At 42.3% G+C, this 16,886-nt stretch overlaps 1 protein-coding gene across 1 annotated transcript in view; it reads left to right on the forward strand.

Moving 5' to 3' along the window:
- LOC117516684 (E3 ubiquitin-protein ligase RNF43) overlaps positions 1 to 16,886 on the forward strand; it is a 368,264-nt gene that overhangs the window by 182,274 nt on the left and 169,104 nt on the right. The window lies entirely within an intron of this gene.

Consider the following 16,886-nt stretch of genomic DNA (forward strand, 5'->3'; position numbering starts at 1 on the left):
TATTTTTGAGTTTGTTTTGAGCTGTTTAAGTGAAGCATTTCTACCGTCCATCTGCTGCTCTGTTATTTGACTGTGCAAAGATAAGCAGGTGGGAACGGGAATTAAAGGATGGTGACCATTAGCAGTACGTTGTCTAAAAGGTTCTGGGTGTTTGCCTTTTTTGATTTCGCAGGGATGAGCTGGAACGTGATGTGGTTTGGCAGAGTGGCAGCTCGCCTTTATCACACGGCGCTGAATCCTCTAAAGCGACAGGCTTTTAAAAGCTGGTTCTGATTCGCGGCCCACCCACAGATCACACACCTTGAGGGGACCGACTCAGGGAATGCTGTGATTTCCCAAGGTCCTTTTCATTTTCCTGCCAGGAGTTTAATTTCATGTCATTATTTACTGCAGCGTCTGTTTTGTTCTCTCTCTCTCTCTCTCTCTCTCTCTCTCTCTCTCTCTCTCTCTCTCTCTCTCTCTCTCTCTCTCTCTCTCATTGTTTCCACCCAGTGCAGGTGTGTGTGCACTCGATTGAGATGTATTGGTTTGTCTACAAAGGCTGCAGCATAAAAAAAGAAAATAGATTTGGAAATTCTGGTTCCACCCCCCACATGCTCCAAATCAACCTCGTAACTCACCCACAGCTCCAAGAAAGTGTGATGAAAAGTTATGTTGATATTACCAGCTTCATATTTCTTTTCAGTACCCTTAAATTAGTTTTAAAATGTAAAGTTATTCTGAAATTCAATTTGTTTCATCCATGAGTAAAATCATTACACTATGTAACAAATTTTTATTTTTTGTTCCTGGGTACACAGTGTGTTTTCCTAACCTGTTATGCCTTAAATAAATAGAAAATAGCTGTTATTCCACAGAAACTTTGCTTGTGTGATCAGAACAATGATATTTTGAAATTTGTCTGTTTTCAAGAATATTCTTTATTCGCCTTCACTACTATTGAGTAGTCTTCTAGAATATTCTTTAACTGCTAGAACTGTCCAGAATTTTCTGTAAGTTTCCAGAATTATCTAGAAATTTCAAGAAACTTTTAGAACTTTCTAGAACGTTAAAATAATAAAATCAAAGTTTGTGCTGAATGTAGTCATTTTTCCATAGACTTTAGACATAAGCAGTTGAAATATAACACTTAGAAGCCAGGAACAAAAATTGTTACATAGCGTTATCACTATTATTTCAAACTCGATTATGATTGAATGCTTAAAATTGTGATATTTCTAATTAAGGAATCTTTACTATTTACTGTGCACCCTCTGCACACTGTCATCAGCAACCAGAGGAGCCTATTCAGCCACAGACTGTCCCTCAGGCCATCAGACTGTACAACTCCTCACTCAGGGGGAGGAGTAGTAACAGGAAGACAGGACGGGAAGGAGAGGAATATTAGCAGCCAGTAAACCAGTAACGAGCAGTATTTCTGATATTTATATTTGTGTATTTGTATTTATATCTGCAAATTGTTTTTTACTTTCACTTTTAATAGTCTGTGTGCTTCTTACCCTGTGTGCTGCTATGCAATGCTGCTGGAACCTCAATTTCCCTGAGCGAGTCTTCACAAGGGATTAATAATGTTTTATATGAAGGCTGAGTGGATCCTTGTCATTTGATTGGTGCTTTGCATGTCAGATGACATGGATTATTCGTCCCATTTGTGTTGTATTGCATTTAGAGTGCAGTTTGGTTCCATATAAAGTGTAAAATTGGTTCCATATGTTTGATACCATTGTACTCTGCTCACATGTACGCGCGCACGCACGCACACACACACACACACACACGCTTGCTCTCACACACATGCACATGCATACGTGCTCGTGCACGCACATGCATGTACATTAGTATTCACGTGCGTGTGAATACTAATGTACACGTGATGTCATAGTTTTTTTTATTTTTAAGAAATTTGCAAAAATCTCAAACTTTTTTCACATTGACATTATGGGTGAATGGACTGCATTTTTCCATCTGCATCAGATGCTCAAAGCGCTTTACAATAATGTACCACATTCACCCCGATGTCAGGGTGCTGCCATCCAATGTACTCACTACACACCGGGAGCAACTAAGGCAGGGGTGGGCAACTTGTTCCAGAAAGGGCCAAGAGGGTGCAGGGTTTTTTTGCAGCCACTGACTCCAGCAGGTGATCTCACTGATTAATATCACTTTGAACAGATGGAATCAGTTAGTCAGTGAAATCACCTGGTGGAATCAGTGGCTGCAAAAAAAACCTGCACCCTCTTGGCCCTTTCTCAGAGACAGCCTCACCTGTTTCTAATCCAATGTCTCTTGGCCCTTTCTGGAACGAGTTGCCCGCCCCTGAACTAGGGGATTAAAGACTTTGCCCAAGGGCCCTTAGTGATTTTCAGGTCAGGCTGGGATTTGAACCGAGGATTCTCTGGTCTCAAGCCCAACACTTTAACCACTTATCACCTCCCCAAATACCCCAATACCCCATGGGGTATTGTGTGTAGAATTTTGATGACAAAAGTGACTTTCTTTCAGTGAAAGTGCTGTGAATACTTTCTGGATGCACTGTGGGAGGCAGTGAAATGTTCTTGTTTTCCTGTGATGATGCCACATGGTATCATCACAGAAACTGTCCAGTGAGTGTAATGCCTGTCTGGATAACAAATTGGGTTACAATGTAAATGTGTTCCTAGACTCTGGAAAAGTAGCGGGTCCATCCCCTTGAGTTTAGCACAGTAACTCAACAACAGTAAATGCTGTTGTCTTATAAATCACCAAATTAAAAGGACATGCAATATGTAAAGTCTCATAGATGTCTGCCACCTGCTGGATGGTTAGGAAAGGCTGCATTGACAATGGATTAGAAACAGGTGAGGCTGTCTCTGAGATGGACAGAGACACCTTTTCTGTATAGATAGTAGTGGTTATGTTCTGAAACTTGAATAACATAGTAGTACCTCCTCACAACCCTGCGGAAAGGACTGTGGATGGATTTAGCTGTCAAAGCAAAAGGAAAGCAAGGGAGATGGAATTCACCAAACCAGAAAAACAGAAAAATAAATTGTTACTTGCTAATTGTTTAACAGCAGCTTCATTATAAAACTCAAATAACATCATCATACGTACCTCCTCTCGACCCTGTGGACAGGATTTTGTTTGAATGTAGCCTATGGAGACACTTCTTTCACACTCAACATATGTTTGGTTTTGATGTTCCTTCTACTTTGAAATACACTTGTTTGTTCATTTCTTTCATTTTCAAACTTTCAAACTGTTCAAACTAATGTTGGTGTTGCTCGTTCGTCCATCATGCTCAGGCTGATCTTTCACTTTTGAAAATGTGCAGGAATCCGGCTTTCTGTTGAATCCAATCAGTACCAACATGTTAAAATCTTGCTTCACTTCAGAAGATGTTCTAACTGCTTGTTCCATGTGCCTTCAATGATGACATCGATTGAACTGTAAGACAGATGAACCCGATGTACCCGATGTTTTCGTGTCTCCTGTTTAGTTCTGGAGAAAAACTTGATTCACGTAACCCGCTAATAGAGAACTGCAGGGCTGTCAGCATTGTGGACCCTATAATTGACTCCTGTTGCAAAATGGTTCCTGAGTCTCCTTTCCCGTCACATAATGTCACACCGTTTTGTGTCCACTGTTCTGTCTCCTCCCAGTCCCTCTCAAACAGCTTCACACATTTTACGCACACACAGACATCACCATCACCGGCTTGCATACGCCCACAGTCCTCGGGCCCTAAGAGCCAGAGTCAAGGGAGCCACGGGAGGAAGTGTAAAGGTCTAATGTGAACCTGCTGAGTGACTCTGGAAGGAGACTGGATCAGGTTGCAGGGTTAGCCCAGGACTTTATTGTGAAGATGCGTTGATCCGCTGCAGTGACTGGGCCTCGTCTCTGTCAGTGAGGTCCTGTTTGTACTGCAGAGCTCCGGCTCCGCCTGAAGCGAACTGCAGTGGAAATTTGGATTCCTTTGTAATACAGAGGAATGCCATTCATAAATATGTTATGAAGATATTGGATCTAATAATTTGTAAAATGTGAACTTTAAGCCTTGACGTCATTTTTTGCTGTAGGCCAACAATCTTCACGTTGAAAAAGATTGAAGCTCTAATTGAAATGAGGGTGGTTGTCACAAACAAATGTCAGGCCTGGGAGCCTGAGCTAGTGCCGCCCTTTGCCACATTTACCATACCACGGAACCACACTGGGTCCTGCACGGTAACCACCCAGGCAGACAACAGGCAATTACACAAAGTTGTATTTATTTTTTTCTCTGTAATTTCTTGTTTACACCTCAAAATGTCTCTAAATTTTGCCACCATACCAAATAAGCCACCAGATCTGGTTTTGGATTGCAAACTTGTCCACTCTAGGAACACACAATGAAACCGTCCTGGTTCCTGGTTTAGAACCACCCAGGAAGATGAGCGGTCCATGTCCATTTCCTGAAAGTAGACATCTATGTGCTGCTGCCAAGTGGGCATCCTCTAGGGCTTTTTCACTTGCTTAAGGCCCAGCCCCACCAGGGTTTGGGTCCACTTTGAAACAGGTTCAAGGCAAAAAGTTGCAGGTGTGTGTGCCACATTCTTTCAACTGTCAGGAAAAAAAGGGTGATGTATTGAAAATCAGGCTGCAACACATTTGAACATGTTCAAAATACACTGGCAATACATCCATCCATCCATTTTCTTCCGCTTTATCTGGAGTCGGGTTCCGGGGGCAGCAGCTCAAGCAAAGCCGCCCAGACCTCCCAATCCACACACAGCTCCTCCAGGGGAACCCCAAGGCGTTCCCAAGCCAGCCGAGAGACGTAGTCCCTCCAGTGTGTCCTGGGTCTTCCCCGGGGCCTCCTCCCGATGGGACGTGCCCGGAATACCTCTCCAGCGAGGCATCCAAGGGGCATCCAGGAAAGATGCCCGAGCCACCTCAACTGGCTGCTTTCGATGTGGAGGAGCAGCGGCTCGACTCCGAGCTCCTCCCGGTAACTATCTTCTGACAATACACTTGGCTGGTTTTTAAAAATTGTACCAATTTAGGCCACAAAGTTGCTAATGTTAGCAACTGCTGCAATTGTTTTGCAGGAAAATACCATATACCGGTATGTTGACATACATACCAATGACAATCCTACCACAGTCCTGCGATATTTCTGAAAAAGGAAGACACTTATATAAATTTGTGCCACATATGCCTGACCATCCCACAACAGTGGTGCTACCATCATGCATCTGTTGTCTCACAGTGCCTTTACAACCATTGCAAAACAGTCTTATATGAGTATACAAGGTGCATCCAAAGAGTATTCAACCTTATTTTATCTCACGGAAAGAAATGCAACATGCAAGGTGGCATTTTGTGAAGAGGTGAAGGGAACCTTCTTGCAGATTTTTGCATAGGAGTATATGCAGTACCTTCAGGTACCTTGATAGCTTAAGGTGTCTGAAGGTTGGATCATGCAGAGAAACAAGATTCAAGATTATTATTATTAATTTTTTTTTTATTATTATTATTTATTTATTTTTTTTGTCACATGCACAGTTACAACATGCAGTGAAATGTACTCCTGACTTCACCCCAGAACTGTGCACTCACACAAATCATGAATTACATTATACAGCTGTGTTCAAAATAATAGCAGTGTATTTAAAAACGTGAGTAAAGGTCAAAATTCCTCATCCTTATTCTTATTAACAATGTGTGGAATGAGCCATTGTACTCAGTTTCAGAGAGAAATGCACTACAACCAGCATCTCCTTAAATAAGGGCCACCTGTTTGACCCCTGTTTTGTGTGTGTTGTGTGTGTGTCTTTTTACAGAAAGAAAGAAATGCAGGCACTTTTTTGTGAACAGCCTAATATAACCTTTTCTTCACGTTCTGGAAACTAATAACAAATTCAGTAAATTTTTATTTGTGCTGTTCTTTTGGAATAGAATGTCCAGCGTTCCCATTGTATTTGTGCGTATGGAAATAAAAGCTGTTACAAGGATTTTGAGCTTTACTCACTTTTTTAAACACACTGCTATTGTTATAAACACAATTGTATTTCCATAAGTGGAGTTTTTGAGGAGAAAAGTGACGAAGGACTGGCTTCAAAAGCTCCTTGAATTCTTATAACAATTTCTAACAGTTGGATTTTGCATCAGGTTATTTAAAAGAGGATGACATTTTTCGGGAATTCCTCTGGGTCACGTGATTCCTGCGGGATTCCCGCGGGATGGGAGTCAAAATTTTATCAATCCTGTGATTCGGATGGGGCGGGACTAAAAATGAACGGGAGTGGGCAGGAGCGGGAATGCCAAAAATAGATGATGATTTTCATCTATTTAAAACAACCAAAACGCGTTCACACCGGGCACGATCAGACGCTACAAATTCAGTGGTTGCGTGGCGACGGATGCCCCTCCTTCGCTCGGTGTGTTGCTCTGCTTTTGCTGCGAAAATTCGCCCCGGTGCATCATCAAGTCAGTCAAGTTAACATGTGAAAAGCTCCCAATGCAAAGAGTATCATTATTTGCTGCAGGAGCTGCGTCTGGATGACTGCTGCTTTCACCGGTCTTTCCGCTTCTGCAGGACCCAGTTTAGGACCTCCTGTCCCATTCACGCACGCACATGTAAACAATAAAAAAAGAAACTCGGCTGCCTGCTATGGAACAGCTCGCTCTTCCCCCCAAAACTCAGTCATAATTGTGTTTAGAAACCAGTCACCATTTGTTTTATTATACATCTGTGTAGTTAATTAATAAAATATTCTCAACAGACGATTCGCTCGTGCGCGCACGTTAAAAAAAAAAAAAACTATGCTGCTTGCTGCTCCTCGCTCTTTCCCAAAAAACTCTGTCATAATTGTGTTTAGAAACCAGTCACCATTTGTTTTATTACACATCTGTGTAGTTAATAAGTAAAATAATCTCGCGCGCACGTAAAATAAAAATAAAAACAAACGCTGGTGCTGCTGCTGCTCGCTCCAAAAACTCTGTCATGATTGTGACATAAAGGACAAAAGAGACAAAAGTCCTGCTACCAGAGACAGGACATGTTCACATCTTCAGTCAAACTCGAGACATCTCCACATCACTACATATTCAGTCCCTAATTGATCATCACGGTGCAAGACATACGGGAGTGGGATGGGAGTGGGACTGATTTTGAGTGGGAGTGGGATGGGATTGGGAGTCATCTTTACAGGAGTGGGACGGTATGGGATTTATTTTTTTACTCCAGTCCAGGATTGGGACAGGATGGGATTTTTTTTCTGGGAGCGGGATGGGACGGGAGTGAAAATCCACTCCCCTGTCATGCTCTAGTCACGACATCAAACCTGGTTCACATGGCAGGATAATTAGGCCGATATCGGACCCGATCTTCCCCTTCCGACAATCTCAAGGACGCCCGACAATCGTGATGACGCTAAATATAATCTTACCAGATATTCCTGCCGTGTGTGGTGTGTTAAGAAGGACGTGAGGAGCTAAATCTGACATGCAGCCAATCAGAAAGTGAGGTGTTTGACTTAGGAATGTTCGTTTGTGAAATCTGTTTGTGTGTGTTGTTTTTACCGTGTGTCTGACACCACACACTGTACAACTAAACCTGTCAGATCTATGACTTTTTTTTTATCTCCACGTGTGGGGTCTCTCAGGTTTTGGAAACCTACAGATAATTTTAAAATCCTGCGGTCGACAACAATGTGATATAACCGGTCGCCAGTAGATGGTGGTGTTCTATGCATTTTGACGCCAGTTATATCACACAACCTGAATCGCAATTTAACAGACTTTTTGGCTTTTGGGGAAGCAACCTGGGCTTCTTCTGGCATTTTTACATAAAACAAACACAATAGCAACGTCTATAAATCCAGAGAATATATATTCACGAGCATTTTAGGCACAATATACAAAGAGTTTAATGCTGTTGTCCCTGTGGAGCCTGATCAGAGCATCTCAAATGCATTTCTTCTGTCATGAATACCCATAATGCACCTGGACACACCATGTCCACGCTAAAACCTTCAAAATTAGTGCATTACTTTAAAACTAAAACGTATATATCTGATATTTTCACTTTATAAAACTTCAGACGTGACGTTAATTTAAATAACTTGTCTGAAATTAGTTTGGTTAAAATTTTAACCATAACGTAAAACTGTATGCCTCTGGATGACTTGGGTGCTATTGCCATCGTATTAGTATGGGGTCAAAAGAAATGAGCTTTTTTTCTTTTCTATGACCAGTTCTCCTTTGCCTGCAGAGGGTAGAGCTGGTTTCTTCTAGAACCAGCTCTCCTCTGTTTGTAGAGGATAGAACTGCGCATCTAGTACTAAAAGCTATGTCTGCAAAAATGTTAGCGGTCTAAAAATTATCGCACGAAAACTTATTTGAAGATAATTGGTCCGATGATGGTTAAGTTGTCTGAAAAGCTAATCCGATAATGAAAACATTATCTTTGATAATTAGTGGTTAGTGGATTAGCAGAGCTGTGCCCACCACTGGTTAATGTTAACATTAAGTAGCTCACTATAGACGTTAATGTTAGCAGCTAACTAGAAAATTAGCTTACTGAGACGACTGTCCCTCTTCGTCAGCATCAGCCACAACATGTTTCCTTCTCATATGCTCCTGCATCACCGTTGTGCTCCTGTGGAAGGCAAGTTCTGCCTGGCTGATTTTGCATTGCATGTTATCTCTTTAATTTGGCTAAAATGCTCCCAAATTTTTGAGCTTCGTCGCCAGCTAGCCGTAATACTTTTTGGGCGTTTCCAGTGACATCACAGCTGACCCCGATTACCACAGCTGACCCTGAGTAACTGGGAGCAGTTGGAAAACAAACGACGACAAACCTGGACACTGTTAATTAATCAAATCAAAATCAAATCAATTTTATTTATATAGCGCCAAATCACAACAAACAATTGCCCCAAGGCGCTTTATATTGTAAGGCAAGGCCATACAATAATTACGGAAAAACCCCAACGGTCAAAACGACCCCCTGTGAGCAAGCACTTGGCTACAGTGGGAAGGAAAAACTCCCTTTTAACAGGAAGAAACCTCCAGCAGAACCAGGCTCAGGGAGGGGCAGTCTTCTGCTGGGACTGGTTGGGGCTGAGGGAGAGAACCAGGAAAGACATGCTGTGGAGGGGGTGTTGGGGAAAGTGTAGTGACACGGACCCACAACAGGGGGCGCAAATGAACGGTCAATAGATGAGCCAAAAGGTAACAATTTAATGTTGTGAATGTGCACAACGATGATACAGACAATCACAGAATCTGACAGCAGTCAATACACCAAGGTGACGTGTGGGCAAGCTCGAGGATAGAAGACGTCTGTCCTGATAAGAGCCGGAACCACACGATTTCCACCGCCACAGAACCCGGAGAATACTGGAGCCGCCAAGTCCCGAATTCCCAGGTGATCACCATCCCCGACTGTCGGATCTGGTACTGCTGGCGAGGAGCACAAACAGTGAGATGTGGGTGTGTGCACACACCCAGTAACAAAAACAGTCAGAAGGTGGAAAGTCACCTCCACCTCTAATCACACACACGTGCAGCTCCTGTCAACCACTTATCTGGTTGGGGGGGTGAAGCGAAGCCGCCGCTGATCACACCAAACGCCAATCCCACAGATAAGGAAACACTTACAGGAAAACGGCTGCAAAGAAGTTCAGACTGTTAGTCAGTGTTTTCAGTTTAGCAGAGAATTACCTTCACAGGTAGATGATATCTCGGCAGCGAGGTGGAGATGACATCCGGCTTTTATGGAGTGATGAAATGATGGGTGACAGCTGTCATGAGTTGATGTGTGACAGCTGTCACTCCCGGTTGTGTCCGTGGCGGCAGCGCCCTCTTTTGCCTGAAGCCCGCACTTCAGGCAGGGCGCCCTCTGGTGGTGGGCCAGCAGTACCTCCTCTTCCACACAACAGGGGGAGCAGAGATCAATCACTAATGATTAAATGTAGAGTGGTGCATACAGAGCAAAAAGAGAAAGAAACACTCAGTGCATCATGGGAACCCCCCAGCAGTCTGTCTATAGCAGCATAACTAAGGGATGGTTCAGGGTCACCTGATCCAGCCCTAACTATAAGCTTTAGCAAAAAGGAAAGTTTTAAGCCTAATCATAAAAGTAGACAGGGTGTCTGTCTCCCTGATCTGAATTGGGAGCTGGTTCCACAGGAGAGGAGCCTGAAAGCTGAAGGCTCTGCCTCCCATTCTACTCTTAAAAACCCTAGGAACTACAAGTAAGCCTGCAGTCTGAGAGCGAAGCCCTCTATTGGGGTGATATGGTACTATGAGGTCCCTAAGATAAGATGGGACCTGATTATTCAAAACCTTAAAAGTAAGAAGAAGAATTTTAAATTCTATTCTAGAATTAACAGGAAGCCAATGAAGAGAGGCCAATATGGGTGAGATATGCTGTCTCCTTCTAGTCCCCGTCAGCACTCTAGCTGCAGCATTTTGAATTAACTGAAGGCTTTTCAGGGAACTTTTAGGACACCCTGATAATAATGAATTACAATAGTCCAGCCTAGAGGAAATAAATGCATGAATTAGTTTTTCAACATCACTCTGAGACAAGACCTTTCTGATTTTAGAGATATTACGCAAATGCAAAAAAGCAGTCCTACATATTTGCTTAATATGCGCATTGAAGGACATATCCTGATCAAAAATGACTCCCAAGATTTCTCACAGTATTACTAGAGGTCAGGGTAATGCCATCCAGAGTAAGGATCTGGTTAGACACCATGTTTCTAAGATTTGTGGGGCCAAGTACAATAACTTCAGTTTTATCTGAGTTTAAAAGCAGGAAATTAGAGGTCATCCATGTCTTTATGTCTGTAAGACAATCCTACAGTTTAGCTAATTGGTGTGTGTCCTCTGGCTTCATGGATAGATAAAGCTGGGTATCATCTGCGTAACAATGAAAATTTAAGCAATGCCGTCTAATAATACTGCCTAAGGGAAACATGTATAAAGTGAATAAAATTGGTCCTAGCACAGAACCTTGTGGAACTCCATAATTAACTTTAGTCTGTGAAGAAGATTCCCCATTTACATGAACAAATTGTAATCTATTAGATAAATATGATTCAAACCACCGCAGCGCAGTGCCTTTAATACCTATGGCAATGCTCTAATCTCTGTAATAAAATTTTATGGTCAACAGTATCAAAAGCAGCACTGAGGTCTAACAGAACAAGCACAGAGATGAGTCCACTGTCTGAGGCCATAAGACGATCATTTGTAACCTTCACTAATGCTGTTTCTGTACTATGATGAATTCTAAAACCTGACTGAAACTCTTCAAATAGACCATTCCGCTGCAGATGATCAGTTAGCTGTTTTACAACTACCCTTTCAAGAATTTTTGAGAGAAAAGGAAGGTTGGAGATTGGTCTATAATTAGCTAAGATAGCTGGGTCAAGTGATGGCTTTTTAAGTAATGGTTTAATTACTGCCACCTTAAAAGCCTGTGATACATAGCCAACTAATAAAGATAGATTGATCATATTTAAGATCGAAGCATTAATTAATGGTAGGGCTTCCTTGAGCAGCCTGGTAGGAATGGGGTCTAATAGACATGTTGATTGTTTGGAGGAAGTAACTAATGAAAATAACTCAGAACAATCGGAGAGAAAGAGTCTAACCAAATACCGGCATCACTGAAAGCAGCCAAAGATAATGATACATCTTTGGGATGGTTATGAGTAATTTTTTCTCTAATAGTTAAAATTTTATTAGCAAAGAAAGTCATGAAGTCATTACTAGTTAAAGTTAAAGGAATACTTGGCTCAATAGAGCTCTGACTCTTTGTCAGCCTGGCTACAGTGCTGAAAAGAAACCTGGGGTTGTTCTTATTTTCTTCAATTAGTGTTGAGTAGTAAGATGTCCTAGCTTTATGGAGGGCTTTTTTATAGAGCAACAGACTCCTTTTCCAGGCTAAGTGAAGATCTTCTAAATTAGTGAGACGCCATTTCCTCTCCAACTTACGGGTTATCTGCTTTAAGCTGCGAGTTTGTGAGTTATACCACAGAGTCAGGCACTTCTGATTTAAGGCTCTCTTTTTCAGAGGAGCTACAGCATCCAAAGTTGTCTTCAGTGAGGATGTAAACCTACTGATGAGATACTCTATCTCACTTACAGAGTTTAGGTAGCTACTCTGCACTGTGTTGGTATATGGCATTAGAGAACATAAAGAAGGAATCATATCCTTAAACCTAGTTACAGCGCTTTCTGAAAGACGTCTAGTGTAATGAAACTTATTCCCCACTGCTGAGTAGTCCATCAGAGTAAATGTAAATGTTATTAAGAAATGATCAGACAGAAGGGAGTTTTCAGGGATTTCAAACCACCGCTGCGGTGGTTTGAATCATATTTGTCTAATAGATTACAGTTTGTTCATGTAAATGGGGAATCTTCTTCACAGACTAAAGTTAATTATGGAGTTCCACAAGGTTCTGTGCTAGGACCAATTTTATTCACTTTATACATGCTTCCCTTGGGCAGTATTATTAGACGGTATTGCTTAAATTTTCATTGTTACGCAGATGATACCCAGCTTTATCTATCCATGAAGCCAGAGGATACGCACCAATTAGCTAAACTGCAGGATTGTCTTACAGACATAAAGACATGGATGACCTCTAATTTCCTGCTTTTAAACTCAGATAAAACTGAAGTTATTGTACTTGGCCCCACAAATCTTAGAAGCATGGTGTCTAACCAGATCGTTACTCTGGATGGCATTTCCCTGATCTCTAGTAATACTGTGAGAAATCTTGGAGTTATTTTTGATCAGGATATGTCATTCAAAGCGCATATTAAACAAATATGTAGGACTGCCTTTTTGCATTTACGCAATATCTCTAAAATCAGAAAGGTCTTGTCTCAGAGTGATGCTGAAAAACTAATTCATGCATTTGTTTCCTCTAGGCTGGACTATTGTAATTCATTATTATCAGGTTGTCCTAAAAGTTCCCTAAAAAGCCTTCAGTTGGTTCAGAATGCTGCAGCTAGAGTACTGACGGGGACTAGCAGGAGAGAGCATATCTCACCCGTGTTGGCCTCCCTTCATTGGCTTCCTGTTAATGCTAGAATAGAATTTAAAATTCTTCTTCTTACTTATAAGGTTTTGAATAATCAGGTCCCATCTTATCTTAGGGACCTCGTAGTACCATATTACCCCATTAGAGCGCTTCGCTCTCAGACTGCGGGCTTACTTGTAGTTCCTAGGGTTTGTAAGAGTAGAATGGGAGGCAGAGCCTTCAGCTTTCAGGCTCCTCTCCTGTGGAACCAGCTCCCAATTCAGATCAGGGAGACAGATACCCTCTCTACTTTTAAGATTAGGCTTAAAACTTTCCTTTTCGCTAAGGCTTATAGTTAGGGCTGGATCGGGTGACCCTGGACCATCCCTTGGTTATGTTGCTTTAGACGTAGACTGTGTTTCATAATTATTGTATGGCCTTGCCTTGCAATGTGGAGCGCCTTGGGGCAACTGTTTGTTGTGATTTGGCGCTATACAAGAAAAAAGTTGATTGATTGATTGATTAAAGTGGTGGGTGGACTCATTACATTTTGAGCAAAGCCAATTGAGTCTAATAATAGATTAAATGCAGTGTTGAGACTGTCATTCTCAGCATCTGTGTGGATGTTAAAATCGCCCACTATAATTATCTTATCTGAGCTAAGCACTAAGTCAGACAAAAGGTCCGAAAATTCACAGAGAAACTCACAGTAACGACCAGGTGGACGATAGATAATAACAAATAAAACTGGTTTTTGGGACTTCCAATTTGGATGGACAAGACTAAGAGTCAAGCTTTCAAATGAATTAAAGCTCTGTCTGGGTTTTTGATTAATTAATAAGCTGGAGTGGAAGATTGCTGCTAATCCTCCGCCTCGGCCCGTGCTACGAGCATTCTGACAGTTAGTGTGACTCGGGGGTGTTGACTCATTTAAACTAACATATTCAGCCTGCTGTAACCAGGTTTCTGTAAGGAAGAATAAATCAATATGTTGATCAATTATTATATCATTTACTAACAGGGACTTAGAAGAGAGAGACTTAATGTTTAATAGACCACATTTAACTGTTTTAGTCTGTGGTGCAGTTGAAGGTGCTATATTATTTTTTCTTTTTGAATTTTTATGCTTAAATAGATTTTTGCTGGTTATTGGTAGTCTGGGAGCAGGCACCGTCTTTACGGGGATGGGGTAATGAGGGGATGGCAGGGGGAGAGAAGCTGCAGAGAGGTGTGTAAGACTACAGCTCTGCTTCCTGGTCCCAACCCTGGATAGTCACAGTTTGGAGGATTTAAGAAAATTGGCCAGATTTCTAGAAATGAGAGCTGCTCCATCCAAAGCGGGATGGATGCCGTCTCTCCTAACAAGACCAGGTTTTCCCCAGAAGTTTTGCCAATTATCTATGAAGCCCACCTCATTTTTTGGACACCACTCAGACAGCCAGCAATTCAAGGAGAACATGCGGCTAAACATGTCACTCCCGGTCCGATTGGGGAGGGGCCCAGAGAAAACTACAGAGTCCGACATTGTTTTTGCAAAGTTACACACCGATTCAATGTTAATTTTAGTGACCTCCGATTGGCGTAACCGGGTGTCATTACTGCCGACGTGAATTACAATCTTACCAAATTTATGCTTAGCCTTAGCCAGCAGTTTCAAATTTCCTTCAATGTCGCCTGCTCTGGCCCCTGGAAGACAATTGACTATGGTTGCTGGTGTCGCTAACTTCACATTTCTCAAAACAGAGTCGCCAATAACCAGAGTTTGATACTCGGTGGGTGTGTCGCAGAGTGGGGAAAAACGGTTAGAAATGTGAACGGGTTGGCGGTGTACACGGGGCTTCTGTTTAGGGCTATGCTTCCTCCTCACAGTCACCCAGTCGGCCTGCTTTCCCGGCTGCTCGGGATCTGCTGGAAGTGAACTAACGGCGGCTAAGCTACTTTGGTCCGCACCGACTACAGGGGCGTGGCTAACTGTAGAATTTTCCACAGTGCGGAGCCGAGTCTCCAATTCGCCCAGCCTGGCCTCCAAAGCTACGAATAAGCTACACTTATTACATGTACCATTACTGCTAAAGGAGGCCGAGGAATAACTAAACATTTCACACCCAGAGCAGAAAAGTGCGGGAGAGACAGGTGAAGCCGCCATGCTAAACCGGCTAAGAGCTAGTAGCTGCGCTAAGCTAGCGGATTCCTAAAAACACACAAAGTGAATAATGTGTAAATAATTTAGAGGTGATTCAGCAGAAGGAGTGCTTTAGTTAAGGCACGTGAAGATTACACTGTGAAACAAATCGTTATCTAGTTAACTAGATCAATCTAACTGCACAGATTAAACAGCTAACAGATACAGAAAAACACCGCTGTGCTCCGGAACAGGAAGTTATACAATACAGTAGTGAGAGCCAACCGCCAGTAGAGGCAAGTATTGACCATTAATGAGTAATAGCGACACCAGAAGCTGTCCTCCATGGTGGAAGCTCATCCAGCCAGTGGTATTCCAGGCATAGGATGTAAAATGTTCAACCTGTTTGCACTCTGATGGGGTATAGCCTCATTTGTGCACAGCAGATATTTGAGATAAAATGATAGAAAACAAGGAACTGTCAATGATAAATCTTACTATAAAACAGGAGACAAGGACAGAAAGTGGAATGTTTGGTGGGATGCAGAAGGAAGGACTCAGGAGTGAATAGCCTGTCCCCATGAAGAGTGGGGATTGAGATTAATATTTGAGGAGGAAATGAGTTACGGAGCTCCACGGACTGTTTTAGTCATTTGCCGAAAGTTACAAGATAGTAGTGTAGTAAGCAAAGCCTTTCTGTCAGTAACATACCTTCTCATTTCTACACAAGATCAGATGCCAAGGATTCTGTAACTGTGTTTACAGTGAATTCTAGCCAGCAATCATGTTCTGGAGTTTGCATGTGATCGAAATGAGAGACCAGGAACCTGCTGAAAAACAGGAACGTTTTGTCTCCAGGTCCGAAGTTCCCATGGCAGGATGAGCAGAGTACAAACTAACGCTGCAGTTTTTGTTCCTTTTTCTGCAGACCAAGGTCTCCTGTACTGTAACGGAGAAGTGCGTTAGTGCCTTCTTGTGGCATTGGCTGAGAAATAAATCAAAAGCAGACTGTCCCAGTTGAAGAGATTTATCTTGTGGGTACCCCATAAGTACCAATTTTAAAGCTTCACTTTGATACGACTGCGCAACAGTGATGACAGGCCTCACTCTGTTCCGGGATATCCTATCTGTCATCCCATACAGGGAGAGCGGAAAACTGCTGAAAGGTCTTTAAAGTTGGAACAACTGCACCAAAATGTAGTTACTGTGGTAAAAGGGCTCCTTGTGTTTTGTTGTCTGAGGCAAATCGCATCTGGTTGAATAGACTCAGAATGCTGCTGACCTTCTGTAATTATGTGCCAAATATATTTTAATGAGGAATGACAATCCTAATAAATGTAATTTGTGCAAAGTTGTTTTCTTCTGTCTGGTCTTCTGAGCGAGTTCTGGATGCCGCCTTGTCTGTTTTTTTTGCAAAGACGCCCAGACTGAACTAGATGATTGCTGCAGGGTTCATCCATCCAACTTGACTGTGTGCTGAAGTTCAGACACACTCAGAGTTGGCACACCTCTGAAAATGAAGCCCCCCCCACCACCACCACCACCAACATGTACTGTATATATAATGTGGGAGTGTTTTATGTGTATTTAGACACTATCGTGGTGGTGGAGCACACATCATGATATGGGGATGTTTCTCATAATATGGTGTTGGGCCTAATTATGTCATACCAGATATCATGGATCAGTTTGAATAAATCAGAATACTTGAAGAGGTCATGTTACCTTATGCCTAAGAGGAAATGCCCTTGAAATAG

Source organism: Thalassophryne amazonica, chromosome 9, assembly GCF_902500255.1.
Source record: "Thalassophryne amazonica chromosome 9, fThaAma1.1, whole genome shotgun sequence".
Taxonomy (NCBI): Eukaryota; Metazoa; Chordata; class Actinopteri; order Batrachoidiformes; family Batrachoididae; genus Thalassophryne; species Thalassophryne amazonica.